Source organism: Enhydra lutris, unplaced genomic scaffold, assembly GCF_002288905.1.
Source record: "Enhydra lutris kenyoni isolate GAN:26980312 unplaced genomic scaffold, ASM228890v2 scaffoldscaffold12, whole genome shotgun sequence".
Classification (NCBI taxonomy): domain Eukaryota; kingdom Metazoa; phylum Chordata; class Mammalia; order Carnivora; family Mustelidae; genus Enhydra; species Enhydra lutris.
Window position 1 is genome coordinate 78,715,704 of NW_019154096.1, and position 15,316 is coordinate 78,731,019.

A 15,316-nucleotide genomic window follows, 5' to 3' on the forward strand; every position below is an offset into this window, starting at 1 on the left:
CAGCTCCAGGCAGTCAGGCAGGAGAAGATGCCCTCTTCCTCGTGGGCGGGCCAGCCCTTTGGCTCAAGCAGGCCTTCAGCTGATGGGAGGGGGCCCACCACCATAGGGTAGGGACTCCTCTTCACTCAGTCTGTGGATCCAAATGTTAGTCTCATCCAGAAGGACCTTCACAGACACCCCCTCAAGAGTGGGCAGGGTCAGGGCCGCCTGTGTGTGCCCGATGTGGCACTTAACGCTCTGACTTGCAGTCCACCGCGTGCTGCTGGGAACCTCTCCTCGCTTGAGGGGAGCCTCTGTCTTGGCATCTGATCCGCGGTAACAGCCGACAAGTAGTGCCTCTAACGGTGCAGAAGTTTGGGGTAATGAGGTACCTCGTCCTGTTCCGGGGTGTGGCTGTGAGAGCCGTGAGACGTGTGAGATGTAGCTTGTCTCCTCTCACCCACAACACGTGCCCCTGATGGGTTTGTTTCTCCCCCAGTGCCCAAGGTAATTGCATTTTTAATGTTGTATTCTGTACCTGTCAGGAATTAAATAAAGCCGGTAAACTCGGGTTAGTTTCTAATGACATTTACGTCATTTCTAAAGATGAAGGTGATTTATCAGGCGTGCAGTTTTACATGAAAGGAGGTGCAGGTGTGGCCTGGAAACGTCCACACCGAGGGGACCCTGGTCCCAGACAGGTGGGGATCCTGACGCATCAGCATTTGTGGCATCTGGGGACTAAGACATGTTCTGTGCTTCCCCGTCTGCTGACACTTGCTCTGATGGGTCCCCAAAGCAGGTGGGTAAGAAGCAGTGCCCAGGGCTGGTCATGGCCAAATGCCATCATTTATACCCGAGGTTCTCAGAGACGACTGAAGCCCCGGGCACTCCTGGGTCAGGGAGGTTCCAGTCTGGTGGGGGGGGGTGTTCCCGCTGCCTATGCCAGGTGCAAGGGCTTGCAGAAGCTGGGGCAAGAGGAGCGGGGTTGCTGACCCACTGGGCGGTGACGAAGCCGTCGCTGGCCCCCGCTCCCAGCACATCTGGGAAGTGAAGGCTCCGGCGGGGCAGCTCAGTCTGAACTACAGGGGCTGTGGTTCTCGTCTCCTTCCCTTGCCCTCACTGAGGCAGGTGGCCTCCTCGTAGTCCGTCTGCCTCGAGGTGCCGGGCTCTGACCTCTGTTGGGATCTTTGTCTTCACCTCCTGTCACAGACCAAATTGTGTCCCTCCAGGAATAATGTGTGGGAATCCTAACTCAGCGCTCTGAATGTGACTTTATTTGCACTTAGGGTCCTTATAGACGCAATAAGTAAGGTCATTTGGGGGACCCGATCCAGTGTGCCTGCTGATCTGCAGAAAGGGAGACATCAGACAGAGGCAGACCCACAGGGGGAAGGTGATGTGAAAACACAGGAGCCAGGTGGGCAGAGGATGCGAGCAAGGCCGCTCTGGGTCGGAGATCACCGAGGACACCGCCGCCACAGCAGATATGACAGAGGCCTGGGGGAGGTCCCCTGTGGTTTCACCCCCGCCCCCCGAGACGTGTGAGTAGCAGTGAGTGCTGGCTTCCCCGGCTGCCTGGGGCTCTACTCAGTGTAGACTCGCCCGCCCAGAATGCCGCAGGGACCAGCATGGCTGAGTGGTTGGGAGACGCTGGTAGCTCAGCAGCCAGGGTTGGGACTCATCGGAGGGAAGCTACTCGTGCCTCAGGAGTCATCCTGCCAGTCAGGAAGCCACCCCCAGCCGCCGGGGCGCCCCACCTGCAGCACGTCCCCCCGCCCCGGCCCAAGGACAGGGGTAACAAAGCTCAGTCCTGGCCCCATGTTCCGTGCGCCCCCCACCCTCGGGCCCGGGGTCGGCCCCTGGAGCACTGCTGAGGGCAGCAGGGGCGGCGTTTGCAGGCGGCCGGAGCACTCACCCAGAGAGCCTGCCTGCAGGGTGGAGGGAGGGTTCGCAGGCTTGTGCGCTTCAGGACACTGCCGTGGAGGACAAGCAGGAGGCTCTCAGCACTGGGCCTGGCCTTTGGGGAAGGATAGAAGGCCTCCCACCTTACAGATTCCCCCTAGGAGGGAGGAAGACGTGCCACAGGGGCGTATCTGGGAAAGCCCCGAAGCTGCAGCTGGAGCGACGCTGTGTCCTGTGTCCACCCGCTGCCCACGGCTGACTCGCACTTATGTCGCCGGAGCGATGCCAGGCTTCCTCACGCCCACCCAGCACTTCCCCGCTTCCCTCATTCACGCAGTTCATCCTTCCGGAATGTTCTCCGCTCTACTTGAAGTCCTTTTCAGGCAGTGGTCCCCCGTGAGGCCGGCAGAGAACGTGGGGCGTGCTCTCTCCTCCTTGTGTGCTGCTCGGGGTCCGACCCTACAGATCAGCCTGCGCTGTGTGTGGGCCCGGACGGAAGGGTGTGCGGTGTTCCCAGAGAAGCCCTGTGCCACATACCAGCGCCTTCTGGGGCGAGAACCGTTTTCAGGGACAACCAGTCCCCCCAAGGAAGCCACCCTGCTTGGAAGAACCAGTAGCTCCCAGTGATCCTGTGGTTGGAAGCATTCAGTAGAGCACCTGAGCTCTTGGGAAAGGAAGGACAAGGGCGGGGTGAGGTTCCGAAGACCCAGCGAGCATCCCTGATGCCTGCTGTGCCGAGCGCCCCACAGCCTGCAGGTAGCCAGGAAGATGCCTTGCTGGACACACCACGGTCCTCTCCGTGTGGAGAGCATATGGCTCTGGCCCCTGGCTGGACCTGGAGGCCATCGCTGCCTGTCCGGGGTTGAATAGTGTCCCTCACCCCCCAAAATTCATGCCCACCCAGAACCTCAGAATGGGACCTGATTTGAAGATAACGTCATTGCAGGTGTAGCCAGTTAAATTAAGGGGAAGCTATACTGGGCTGGGGTGTGGCCTGGGATGTGCCCCAAGCCCAGTGACAGGCGTCCTTATTGGAAGATGAGAGGACACTGGAGAGCAGCGTGTGGTGACAGAGGAAGGGACCAGAGGGGCATGGCCACAAGCCATGGAGAGATGAGGATTCGGGCGGCCCCCACGAGCTGGACGAGGGGCACAGGACAGGGCTCCCTCTCAGCCTCCAGAAGAGCCAACCAGGCACACCTTGATTTTAGGTTTCTGGCCTCCAGAACTTTGAGAGGATGAACTTCTGTGGTTTTAAGCTATGGAGTCCATGGGCATGTGTTACGGCCGCTCCAGGAAGCTCATAGGCTGCTGGGCTCGCTGGGCATCCCGAGAAGGTGAGCGTCGAGTCCGCCTCACCTGTCTCGCCAACACCCGTCCCCCCACCCCGCGTCTGTCCCTCTCACATCCCCACACAGCCTCACCTTTCTGACAGGTCAGCGTGTCAGCCTCTGGGCTCTGGTAGAATTGATTCCAACCTGCAGTTTCAAGTTCTTCAACCAGCAAAATGTTTGTGTTTGCATGCTTTCTTCAATTTTTAATTAACTGTTTGGCACATAGCATGCCTTTTAATGCTTTCAATTACCACATATAATTATTTAGGTATAAATTTTAGAAATGTCAAGTGACTGGTTTCTTGGCAGAGGCAGCTTGAAAGCTGTAAAGTGGCTGCATCCGGTTCTCCGTTCCCGTGAGTCTGACTCTGCAGACCAGAGAGGGCCTGCCCTGGGCGGGCTGAGGGGCGGGTCAGGGGTCACGGGAGCGACGTCTGTGACTGATTTTAATGAGGAGCAGTAATTTAAATCATGTTTACACTAAACCCTCTCCCACTCACCGAGCACATTATGGATAGGACGCAGAACTCCCATGGGTTTTCGTTTGGTTCCAGCCTTGCATCAGTGGTCTCTGGGGATGTATTTTAAGGGAACAATTTAAGAAAGTTGTCCTTTGCACCCCTCTACTTATTGCAGCGTTGTTTACAATAGCAGAACTATGGATGCAGCCCACGTGTCCATCGACTGCTGAGTGGATGAAGACGGTGTGGGTCACATGTACGGTGGAATGCTACGCAGCCGTCAAGATGACGAGAGCTCGCCCTTTGCATCAGCACAGATGGAGCTAAGGGGTACGATGCTGAGTGAAGCACGTCAGACAAAGACAGCTACCCTATGATCGCACTCGTATGTGGAATTTAAGAAACAAGCAAAGGAAAAAAAGACAAACCAAGAAACAGATCTTAACTCTAGAGAGCACACGGATGGTTCCCAGAGGGGAGATGGATGGGGGATGGGTTTAATCAGGGTTGGGATTCAAGAGTGCGTTTATCATGATGAAAAGGATTGAAAAAAGCAAGCCATCCTTTCTGTCTGAGATGCGGCCGTCCACTCACGTGCCGACCTTGTCTCAGCCGTCTTACCTCAGGTGGGTGTGGAGCTGGGCCGCAGCGTGACTAGCTGCATCTCTGGACCTCAGGGCACTTCCGTCCACTGATGTTCCTGCCTGGCTGGGTGGTTCGGGGACGGGACGCCTTCCCGCCGTTGGTGGAGATGATTGGGAAGGGGTTTCTTAGCATCACCTCCCTCCTCTAGTTTTTTAATACTGTTTTGAAAATGAATGATTGATAAGACAACTAGAATGTGGTAGAACAATTAAAATGCTTCCATTTGAGAATTCAAGGGAATGCTGATCTGTAATAGCCACGAATCTCGTTCCAAACCCTCTGTGAGAGTATGACGTGACCTTGTGGGGGATTTCCTTTCTCCTCAGGGGAAGTGGGTCTCGTGTAGAGTCAGGACGGGAGGCGTGGAGGCCGTTGAGCTGTCCAGGGTCCGCCGCCTTCCGCATGCCTACCACTGGTGTGTAGATCCCTGTGCTAGCACGCTGTTGGTGTGCATGCGTGGAACGGTTTTCCAGCCAGACGGGAAGGTGAATCAGGCCCAGAAAGGAGGATGTTTGCTGGAGGGAAGGACTCAAGCCCAAAGGCCCCCTACACGGGCGGCTGGGTAGGAACACAGGACAGGTGGAGTCTGTGGGCCAGTGTGTGATTGGGGCGACCTCAGAGCAGGGCCTCGGCCGAGCGCCAGGCAGGTGATGCCAGCACCCGGGCTCCCGGTGCCTGGGGATTCAGAGGAAGATCCACGTGAGCCGGTCGGGAAGTGAGCGTGATGTTTGACTCGGACCAGTGGGGCTCCTTGGCAGAGCCGCGGAGCAGAGTGGGCAGCAGAGATGCGAGGAGGATGAAGTACATGCAACAGGGAAACATGTTCCTCCTTTGACTCAAGAGCTCAGGTGGTTTGAGGGGCATGTGCTGTGTCAGGAAGGCCTTAGCCCCTCTCCCCTCTCGGTAGCTGATTTGCTTCTAGAATGGCCCCGTCCCCCAGCCGGAGGCTCCGGAGCCGTCCATGCTCCACTTACTCGGCCGGTGCTCAGGACGTTGTGTGCGTGGGCTGGTCGGGTCCACACGAAATCCGAAGACCGAGTGATCTTATGAACTTCTCTGCTGGTTTTGATGCATAAACAGTGTCAGGCGGGACCAGCCCTTTAACAGAGGACACTGGTGGGGCCACATGAGAATTGGATCTCAGACGCATCAGGAAGGGCTGCGTGCAGACCGGAGCCTCAGCCGCGGGATGCACAGGCTCGCTCGCGACGGGAAACCCTGATGCACTGCGCTCGTTAAGGAGAGGCTGTGCCTGGCATTTGTCATCTGCATTTATTTGTAGAACAGCAGTAGATGCTTTAAATGGAACACAGACGGCACTTAATCTTTCTGTAAACGGGGGTGTCACCCTCAGGTCCCTCTGAGCACCCAATTCCTCCCGCGTGAGACAGAACCATGTCCCCTGAGCCAGCTTGGTGCCCAGAGCCCGCGTCACTGTCACTCTGTCCAGAGCTAAGCTGGCTCCATGCGCCCCCGGTTCGCCGCTGTGTCCCCAGGCCCCTCGCGGGCCCTCGCCGTCTGCTCCGTCCATCCCGGCCGGGCTCCGCTGGCTCTTCCCCCGGCAGCTCTGCGCGGTGCCCTTTCTCTTCCCCAGCGCCGGAGGGCACCCTCTCCGCGTCTCCGCCCTCTTTGTTCCTTTAAATTCAAACTCCAGATCTGGAGTCGGGGCTGGCCTGAATGCCCTTGAACATCGGTTCACAGAGTGAATTGCTTTTTGCGCCACTGCTGACCTGGCGACCTGCTGCGTTACGTTCCCGCTCTCTTCTGCCCCCTCCGCCAACCCACCCTCCACCCCTCTGAACAGGCAGAATTTTGGTGACTTGCTGTCTTTGAATCTCAAAGTAAACCAGAAACCCCAAGAACCCAATGGATCCTCGCCAAAGACAAGGTCCCTCAGAGGTAAACATCGGGAACCTCCCACCCCCCTTGGTAGGTGGCCTGGGGAGACTGGACAAGAATCGCTGCGTGAGGGTGCGCCCGACGTGTAAGGGCACAGGACTCATGGCAGCCGCAGTTGCTCGTGGGGTGTGTCCTGGGTTGTGGGGATGATGACATTTCTTACATTCTACCCCTCCCCCCGAACAACCTCAGTCTCATTGTTTGGAGCCTCAGGGGCCAGAGCCAAAGCTTTCAATGATTTCTGTTTTGTTTTTGTTTTTTAAGATTTTATTTACTTGAGAGAGAGAGCGCACGAGCAAGAGTGCCTCCAGCAGCGGCAGGGAGGGAGGGTGTCAGAGGACAAGGGAAAGCAGACTTCCCCGAGTGGGGAGCCCAGCGTGGGGCTGGATCACAGGCCCCTGAGATCGTGACCCGAGCTGAAGGCAGAGGCTTCACGGACGGAGCCGCCCAGGTGCCCCGTGGTCTAGGTTTCTACAGAGAATTCTTCCTCTACTGGAATGCATCTCCTTTCCCTGCCGTCTTGTTGCCATCCTGGCCTCCTTGGAAGCTCAGCTCAGATCACCTCCCCCGGGATCCTGAAGTCCTCCTCACCCGTCCAGGCATGGGGATGCCCAGCACCCCTGGAGCCTAGTCCGCCCGCCTGCCGGGGCAGCGAAGTGCCGTGTTCCCCTCTGGATCCCCAGCCTCCGGCATCCGGCCCCGCACGGAGTCGGTGCCGCAGCAGCGTGTTTGGCAGGGAGAGGCCGGTGTGGCAGCTGGAGACCCAGGCGTCCTGCTCTTTGGATGCCCTAAAGATTGTGGGTCAAGGGTTCCTTTCCTTGCTAATCCCTGGATGCCGGAGGAGCAGAGACAGGAGGCTCAGTACAAATAAAGCCGGAAGCGTCTTTCTTAATTAAATTGAAATGCTAGTAATTAGCCACGTTATTAAGGCAGATTGGATCTACCTTATTGCGGCTGACATGATGGGTATTGGGAGGCTGGGGACCTCCTCACTCACGATGGTTTTTAAACAATGTAAAAAAATCCAGCCCGACAACAATATCCACTGTCTTCTGAGTGTTCCCTGGCCAGGGGTGCCCACTTCCAAGGAGGGACTGAGACGTGTTTTACCGGCTTGACACGCGAATGCTGACCCCCACCGGACGGCAGGTGTCCGCACCTGAGCTTGCTGGGGTACGGCGCTGTGGTTTGGGTCCAGCTCGGAGTTGTGCCTGTAGGGCTGTGTTTGCAGGGGGTCGGGGTGTGGGTTGGGGGTCAGAGTCAGGGTCAGAGCGTGCCTGTAGGGCTGTGTTTGCAGGGGGTCGGGGTGTGGGTTGGGGGTCAGAGTCAGGGTCAGAGCGTGTCTGTAGGGCTGTGTTTGCAGGGTTTGGGGTGTGGGTTGGGGGTCAGAGTCAGGGTCAGAGCGTGTCTGTAGGGCTGTGTTTGCAGGGGGTCGGGGTGTGGGTTGGGGTCAGAGGTCGGGTTCAGAGCTTGCCCACAGGGATGTGAGCAGCTGCTTTCTCAGGTTGCCCAGCACAAAGTCCTTGAAATGAGAGACGCGTCCTCTCTCACAGTCATGGAGGCCAGAGTTTGGTGCTGGTGAAACTCCTGGAGCCCTGACACCAGGTGTTTGGAGGAAGAAAGGAGCCCTGGAGCCACCCGTGGAGCCCGTGGGGCCTCAGAATTACCTCTGCTTCATCTCGTGGGTTGCGTTTGTGCCTCAGATCTGTGGCCGGCTGGGTGGTGTCACTCTTCGTGTCCTTGCTCCTTCGCACTAGTGTTAAATGGTCCCTTTTGATCTCCCGGACTCTCCTCCGCCGTGTCTGCTTACTACCCTCTGCTGCCCGCCCGGGAAGGAACCGGGTGCCCCGGCCCAGAGACACCCCGCTGGCCTGCCCAGCTGTCATCTCTGCAGGGACCCCCACGAAGTGAACTCTGTCACCAGGGCAGCTTGGAAAACAGAGCGTGCCAGGAGGAGGAGGCTTTTGAATGCAAGTCCTTCTGACTGTCTTTACGCGGGGAGACCCGTTTCCTCCACCAGGCCCAGATTTCCTTCCCTCATCTTGGGCCGATGCCCCTGGACGTGCCGGGAGATGTGCCGGGAGATGGCTGTTCTGAGGGAGACCTCAACGCCTGTTTTGTGGTGACAACGGGCAGACTAATGGTTTCTGCCTCAGTCCCTTTGCATCGAGCCTGTTTATGAGGCCTCGAGGGAGCTTGTTTGCCCCTGAGCCCAGGGTTCAGGGTTCCCTGCCGTGGCCTTCCTGGGACCCCGTGGACCTGCAGGGTGTTCCTCGGGGCCGGCGGAGGCCCCCAGCGGCACCCCTGTGTATGCCTTGCTAGCTCAGTGTCGGGCAGGGAGGAATTTATCTTGTTCCTGCCTCTCAGTGACAGTATTTAATGAAGAGACAGTCAAGTCATCTTCTGAACTTGTGCATTTTGAGACAAGAATCATAGCTTCACAAAAATCACTTGTAGGAACAATTCCGAACTGCAGTTTACTTGTTTAATGAAAGGAAACCAAGAAGCGTGGCCTGGCCGCTCGGCTGGGTGTTTTCCTTAGACACGTCTCAGCCTGTACGTGTTGCGAGTGCCCTGGTCTCTGAAGCCAGAGCCTTCCGACTCCGGCAGATCGAAGGCTGTGTGTGGAGAGTCCTGGAGGCGGCTGGGTTGGGATTCTCAAGAACGGGGTTCTGACCTCATGTCCGAGGGGCCACCGCACCTGCCTGTGCCTCATGTCCTATCACAGCAGGTGCCTCTGATCGTTCGTGACCTGAGTTAGAATTTTCCAGCAGAGTCCGTTGGCGATGTGTGTTGTGTCGTCCGGAATAGTCCGGTTTCTGGAATGACACATCTGGAAGACTGCTGGGCCCGTGTCCACCACTGTGTGTGTCCGTGATCGTGAGATGTTCAAGGGCGTGTAACTGGAGGGGTCAGTTTTAGTTTCCGCAAGGGGGAGTGTGTGTGATATCTGGGCGGGAGGAAAGGGGTGCTGAGTCCTGGCTGTCCCGGCCACGCAGACGTTCCCTAGTCCTGGCCTCGGCTCCACTGGGCCTCCCTGAATTCCAGAGTCGCTCCTGAGAATGAAGGCTTTGCCGCGTGACCGGACAGTTCGGTTTGTTACGCTTGGCTTTGTATCCAGCGGCTCACCTCCGTATCGACTGTGTTTTCTCCTGTCTCCGTCCTGGTTTTCCGCTGACACAGCTGTGTAATTGCCTGCGGCCTGGTAATTAATGGTCAGCTCCGGTGCACGTTTGGTCCTCGCGAGCGTGACGCCCCGTGTTGGGAAGGTCTCTGAATTGGATTTTCATCTGTTCGGCACCGTCATTGTTAATGACCGGCGTAGGAGTGAGGCCACTTTGGAAATGAAAACGCATTGCCCTGCCTTCCCTGGACCCCGTGCCGGCATCTCGCTCACTGCCTTGCACGCACGTGCCGATAGTAGCTTCAGATTCCGTCTTTAGATTTACGGACAGAGACGACTGTGGCCTTGGAAGCTGCTTCTGTTCTCCTGACAAGGGTATGCAGGAGGGATGCCTGGTTATGGATTTTGCTGTGCTCAATTTAATCGTCTACCCTTTGACAAATAGAAGAGCAGCGAGCCCCAGGAAGCTGGACAGAGCTGCACGGGGTGGGTGCCGTCGGCGGAGAGCCCCTCGGGATAGGGTCTATTTGAAACTGGGTTCAAGTCTCCGCTCGGCTCCCACCCTCAGGATGCCGCCCTCTTTTCTGGATTCCCCGAGCACATTTGCTGATGACCACATGGTTTACTTGTGGTTTCTGGCATTGTCAGTTGACCTGTCCGTCACCACCCACAGGAAGGACAGGGATTCCCGGCACCCCGCACCGCGCCCGTGGTAGACGGAATACCGGTCCCCCCAACGTGTCCGTGTCCTAGCCCTGAAACCTGTGAATACGTCACCTTGCCTGGTGAAAGGGACTTGGCAGATGTGGTGAAATGAAGTATCTTGAAATGGGGAGATTATCCTGAATCCCCTTGGCCAGCTGGTGTAATCATGAGGTTCCTTCCAGAGGAGGGCGAGGTCCGGGCAGAGGAGGGAGACGCAGTGACGGAGCCGCGTCCACTTCAGGATGGAGCCCTCTGCTTCGGAGGTGGGGGCCGGGGTGCCGGGCCTGGGAAGGTGGGCGCCCGTGGAAGCTGGGACAGGCCAGCAAGCAGATGCTCCCTGGGAGCCCCCGGACGGGACCAAACCCAGCCGCCACCTGGATTGTAGAGTTCTGATCTCCAGACCTGGAAGAGGGTAAATCTGTGGGTTTTCTGCTAAGGCACAACATTTGTGGTCACGTTTTGCACTGCAGCCGAGGGAAACGGAGGCAGAACCTGCTCCTTACCAGGTGCTGGGCCGTGGCGGAGTGAAGGACCCATGGGCAAAGGCAACTATGAACGCCCTGGAAACTCGGCTTACGTGGGAAATCTGTTTCAGAACGAGCGCCAGTCCTCACTGTCCCCGCTCTCTGCGGCAGGAAAACCGTGGCTGGCCATTTGGTTCACGAGGCTGCGTATTCCTCTGCGGGAGTGTGTTGGGGAGGGCGGCCTGCCCCGGTGCATGGAGCGCCTGCTCCATGGGAACCCAGAGGCTTCCATTTAACTTCCTTCCACAAACTTTCCACGATGCGTTTAAAGTAAAAATTGTGAGCATGTCACCCTATCATCTCTTTCAAAGCTGGAAGGAAAAGGTAAAGAAAAAAAAGAGAGGGAAGCAAAGCAGTATTTTGAACTTTTGAAAGCATCATTTGCCAGAGTCCTCCAACTCCCGGTGGAAGGCGGAACACGTACCTGTGGCTTCAAAGGAGACTTTGTAGAACTGTGTTTCTTTTGTCCTTTTATTTTATATCTCCGCAGTTTCCTTGCATACGCTCAGCGTGCTGCCTTCTTTTCAATTAACGAGAGGCCTTCAGGGAGGTTTCAGACAGCAAGTGAGGCACAGCAGGTCACAGAGGGGTGTCCCGGCCTGGCCAGCAAGCGGCCTGTGACCTGGCTCAGCCACTTTCCGGGCCGGAGCTTGGTTTCCTCTTCTGCAAGGTGAGGGGTCTGCTTAGGGATTCCCCAGGCACACTGCCCCCCAAATCCTGGTACCGCCCAGGCCATTTTGAGAACTAACCGAAGGGGACACACATCACTTCTACTCAGCTAGAGGTCTCCAACCAAAAAGTCTTTACAGGTATGCTGACCTTCCGGGTTTCTTCTCTTGAGAAACACAAAAACAACAGAAAAATACGTCCCTAGACATGCTAATAAGCTAAGCAGAGACTGCCATTCGTCATTCTGATTGAAACCTTTTAAACTGCGTAATTGTGCTCTGTTTTTCTCAGTTACCTTAATGAAGTAGCTTTTGGGGTGACAGTGATTAAGTACAGACTTGATAGAGTATGACGCATTGGTCTTTAAATGTCTGCTTTTTGTTTTGTTTTGTTTTAAATCTATCTTAACTCTGTATGAGAAGTGAAATGGATGGGACCGTAATGGTGCCACAGAGAGGGCAGCGAGTCCTTCGACCCGTTGCAAAAAAGCCAGTGGGGAGGGGAGGTCGCATTCTTCCCACACCTGTGGCACCTGCCCCGCCCCTCCCTCCTCCGTGAAAGCTCACGCCTGGCTGTTCCGTCCGGAGCTGGCCGTGTTCCCCAGTGAAGTCTACAACCCTATAAATGTGTATTTTTCTTTTTTTTTTTTTAAGTTAATATATGGTTTCTTTAAAGATTTATGAGGTTCTGTAACTAGATTTTGTATTAAGAAAATATGGATCCTGAATTTTATGTTTTCATACGATTAGGGGGACTGATTCATTGGCTTTTTGGTACCTTATAGGAGGTCAGTGAATATAGTTCTTTGACTCCTCTGGGACTCCGGAGTCTGGGTCTGCCCCTGGAGCTCGCTTGTGCATTATAGGCAAGGTTTCTTGTTGAAATGACTCAGAAAACGCATCCGTCAACAACCTGAACCGGAGGGCCTCGGGATAACCACCCCCCCGGCCCCCGGTGAACAGTATGTAACCCGTGTGAATTCCCAGCCTGGGAACACCGTTTCCAGTTCCCCAGGTCAAAGAATTGTTTTTAGTCCTTGAACAGTAAGTCATAAAGGGAAAGATGTAGAAATAATTGCTTTTGGCTTTGAGAAGTCTCTGAAATCATGCTGATGCAAATGAAATAAATAGGTTATGAGACCTAAGACTCATCTGCTCTGGTAAGCACGACGGGGCTGTAACTTAGCGGTGCGCTCGCGGCCCCCGTGCACAGAACAAACACGGTGCCCACAGCCGGCGGGGAGGGGCCGGGCTGCTGGCGTGGGCGGCAGCAAAAGGCCTTTCTTTGTTCTTCTCCATAAAACTGACGTTCTGCTGAACGACATAACCTCGAAGCCAGGAGCCAGCCTGTTACCCCAAGGTTGCCAAGAATGAGCTCTGGCAGTTTCCTCTCATCGGCTGAGGACCTGGGGGGCGCCCTGGACCCGGAGCCCCTGCTCCTCTCCGTGTGATCAGGTTCAAGCAAGTGACATTCCAGATCCTTATGAGCCGGCTTTAAACAATTTTCATGAAGATCATGCAAGTCATTCAACTTCATCATAGAGTTCGAGAAAATAAGAACATACAGCTGCTTTAAAAGTGAATAAAGATCAACTCATATATGTTGTGCCTAGAGTCAGTGTAGCACGGATGTTTTAATGTATACCTCTTCTAGACTTTTTAAAAAAGTATTTTGTTTATTTATTTGAGAGAGAGAGAGAGAGAGAGAGACTGTGAGTGAGGGGGAGGGGCAGAGGGAGAGGCAGACTCCACACTGAGCAGGGAGGCCGACATGGGGCTCGATCCCAGGACCCTGGGAGCATGCCCTGAGCCGAAGGCAGAGGCTTCGCCGACTGAGCCCCCCGGGCGCCCTCCGTCTTCTAGACGTTTCATACACGTCTGCGTGTGTGTCATCCTCTTACGATCATGGATTCTGCTTCACATTCTTTTAAAAGAGGCGTTTTCTTCATGTTAACACATCTGATTTATCAAGTGTTTTATTTTTCTCTCTCTCAGTGCTTTTTGTCACATTCAGAGGTATTTCTGTGCCTGGGGCGCGGGGTGGCTCCGTCCGTCAGGCATCCAGCTCTTGATTCCAGTCCGGTCTTGATCTCAGCCCCGTGTTGGGCTCCGTGGGGCGTGGGGCCCTGCTTGCAAAAAAAACTCCCTGCCTGAGACGATGAAAATATGGCTCTGTGTTGAAGGCTTTGCTGTTTCACGGTTTGCATTTAGATTAACGATGAATCTTGAACTGATCTTCGGATGTGGGTTGAAGTGGAATAAAATCCAGTGGGTTTTCCCCGTCTGGACAGTCGTTGGCTCCGTGGCCCTCTCTCGAGGAGCCTGCCCTGTCCCCACTGAACTCTGGTGCCTCTTTTTCTTAAAGCAAGTGACCATACCAGCATGTGTATTTCTGCATTTTCTGTTCTCTGTGGTTGTCTGTTTGTCCATCACGCAGAGACGCCACATTGCCCTGGTTCCTTCTGCGAAGTCTTACTGCCGGATGGTTTGTCTCACGGCTCTTTTGTTCCTCCTCAAGCCTGTCTTGAGTGTTCTACGTTTATTTGTTTATTTGTGTATTTATTTATGGATTTTTGTACCATTTTAGGACCGGCTGTCAATGACACAGAAATACCTGCTGGGGTCGGACTGGGTTTACACTGAATCAGGAGATCGTCTGAGGAGAACTGACATTTTTTAAAATAATGATTTTTGTAATCCGTAAGTAAAGAATATCTCTCCCTTTACTTAGGTCTTCTAAAATTTATTTCACTAACGTCTTGCAGTTTTTCATGTAGAAGTCTTGCACTGGAAAAATAATCATTTGTAGATGTTTGATGTTTTTTTGATGCTGTATTAAACTGTATTTGAAATTTTTTTCTAATTTTTGTTGCTAGTTTATAAAAACAAAATGGGCTTTTCATGGTCATCATGTTTCCAGTGGTGCTTCTAAATTCATCTATTAACTCTAAGTTTATTCGTAGATTATTTTAAATTTCTATATATGCAATTATGTTATTTGTGAGTCTTGGTGATATCTATCCATCTATCCATCCATCCATCCATCCATCCATCATCTGTTATCTATCATCCATCCATCCACCTGTCCATCCACCATCCATCCATCCATCAATCCACCATCCATCTATCCATTCATCCACTTATCATCTATCTACCTATCACCTATCTATTTTTCCGTCATCTGTCTATCATCCACCCACCCATCCATCCGTCCATCCATCCACGCATCCATCATGTGTCTGTCTTTGTCTCATTACTCTGGCACAGCATCTCTAGCACAATACCTAATAGAAGAGGTGACGATGAGCATCCTGACCCCACAGAGAAGGTGTTTCCTATTATTGCTATCAGGTGTGCTATCGGCTGTAGGGTTTTTCCCCAGTACTTCTTCTTTATCACATTTAGGAAGACCCCTTCTAGTCCCAGTTTTGTGAGCATTTTAATCGTGATTAAGTATTGATTGTTTTCCTCCATCTGTTGAGATAATTCTGTGATTTTGTCCCTTACTCTGTTAGTGTGGTGAATAACTTTTTTTTTGGTGTTTGAATGTTAATACTTGCATTCCTGAAGTAAACTCCATTTGGCCTTGATACATTATACTTTTACAATCCCTGGATACAAATCTCTGATGTTTTGTTTAGGATCATTGTGTTTAGGCTCATAAAAGATATTGGCCTATACTATACTTTTCTCTTTTATAGTGTCTTTGTCATTTTTTGGTATCAGGGCCATATCATACTCACAGAATTAATTGATAAGTGCTCCCTTTTCTTCTCTTCTCTGAAAGAATATTTTTTGGGTGGATATTATTGTTTTTAAAGGTTTGGGGAATTAATTAGTGAATCCATCTGGGAATCGAGTTTTCTTTATGAGAAGGTTTCTCACTGTTGATCCAGTTTTTAAACAGGTAGAGGGTTATTTAAATGTTCTACTTTTCCTTGTGCTCACTTTTTTTTTAGGTTGTGCTCTTCAACAGGTGTGTTCCTTTCATCTAAGTTTACAAATTCCTCAGCACAAGATTTTTCATAAATGCCTTTTATTTTCTTCTCATGGTCTGTAAGATCCTAGCAGT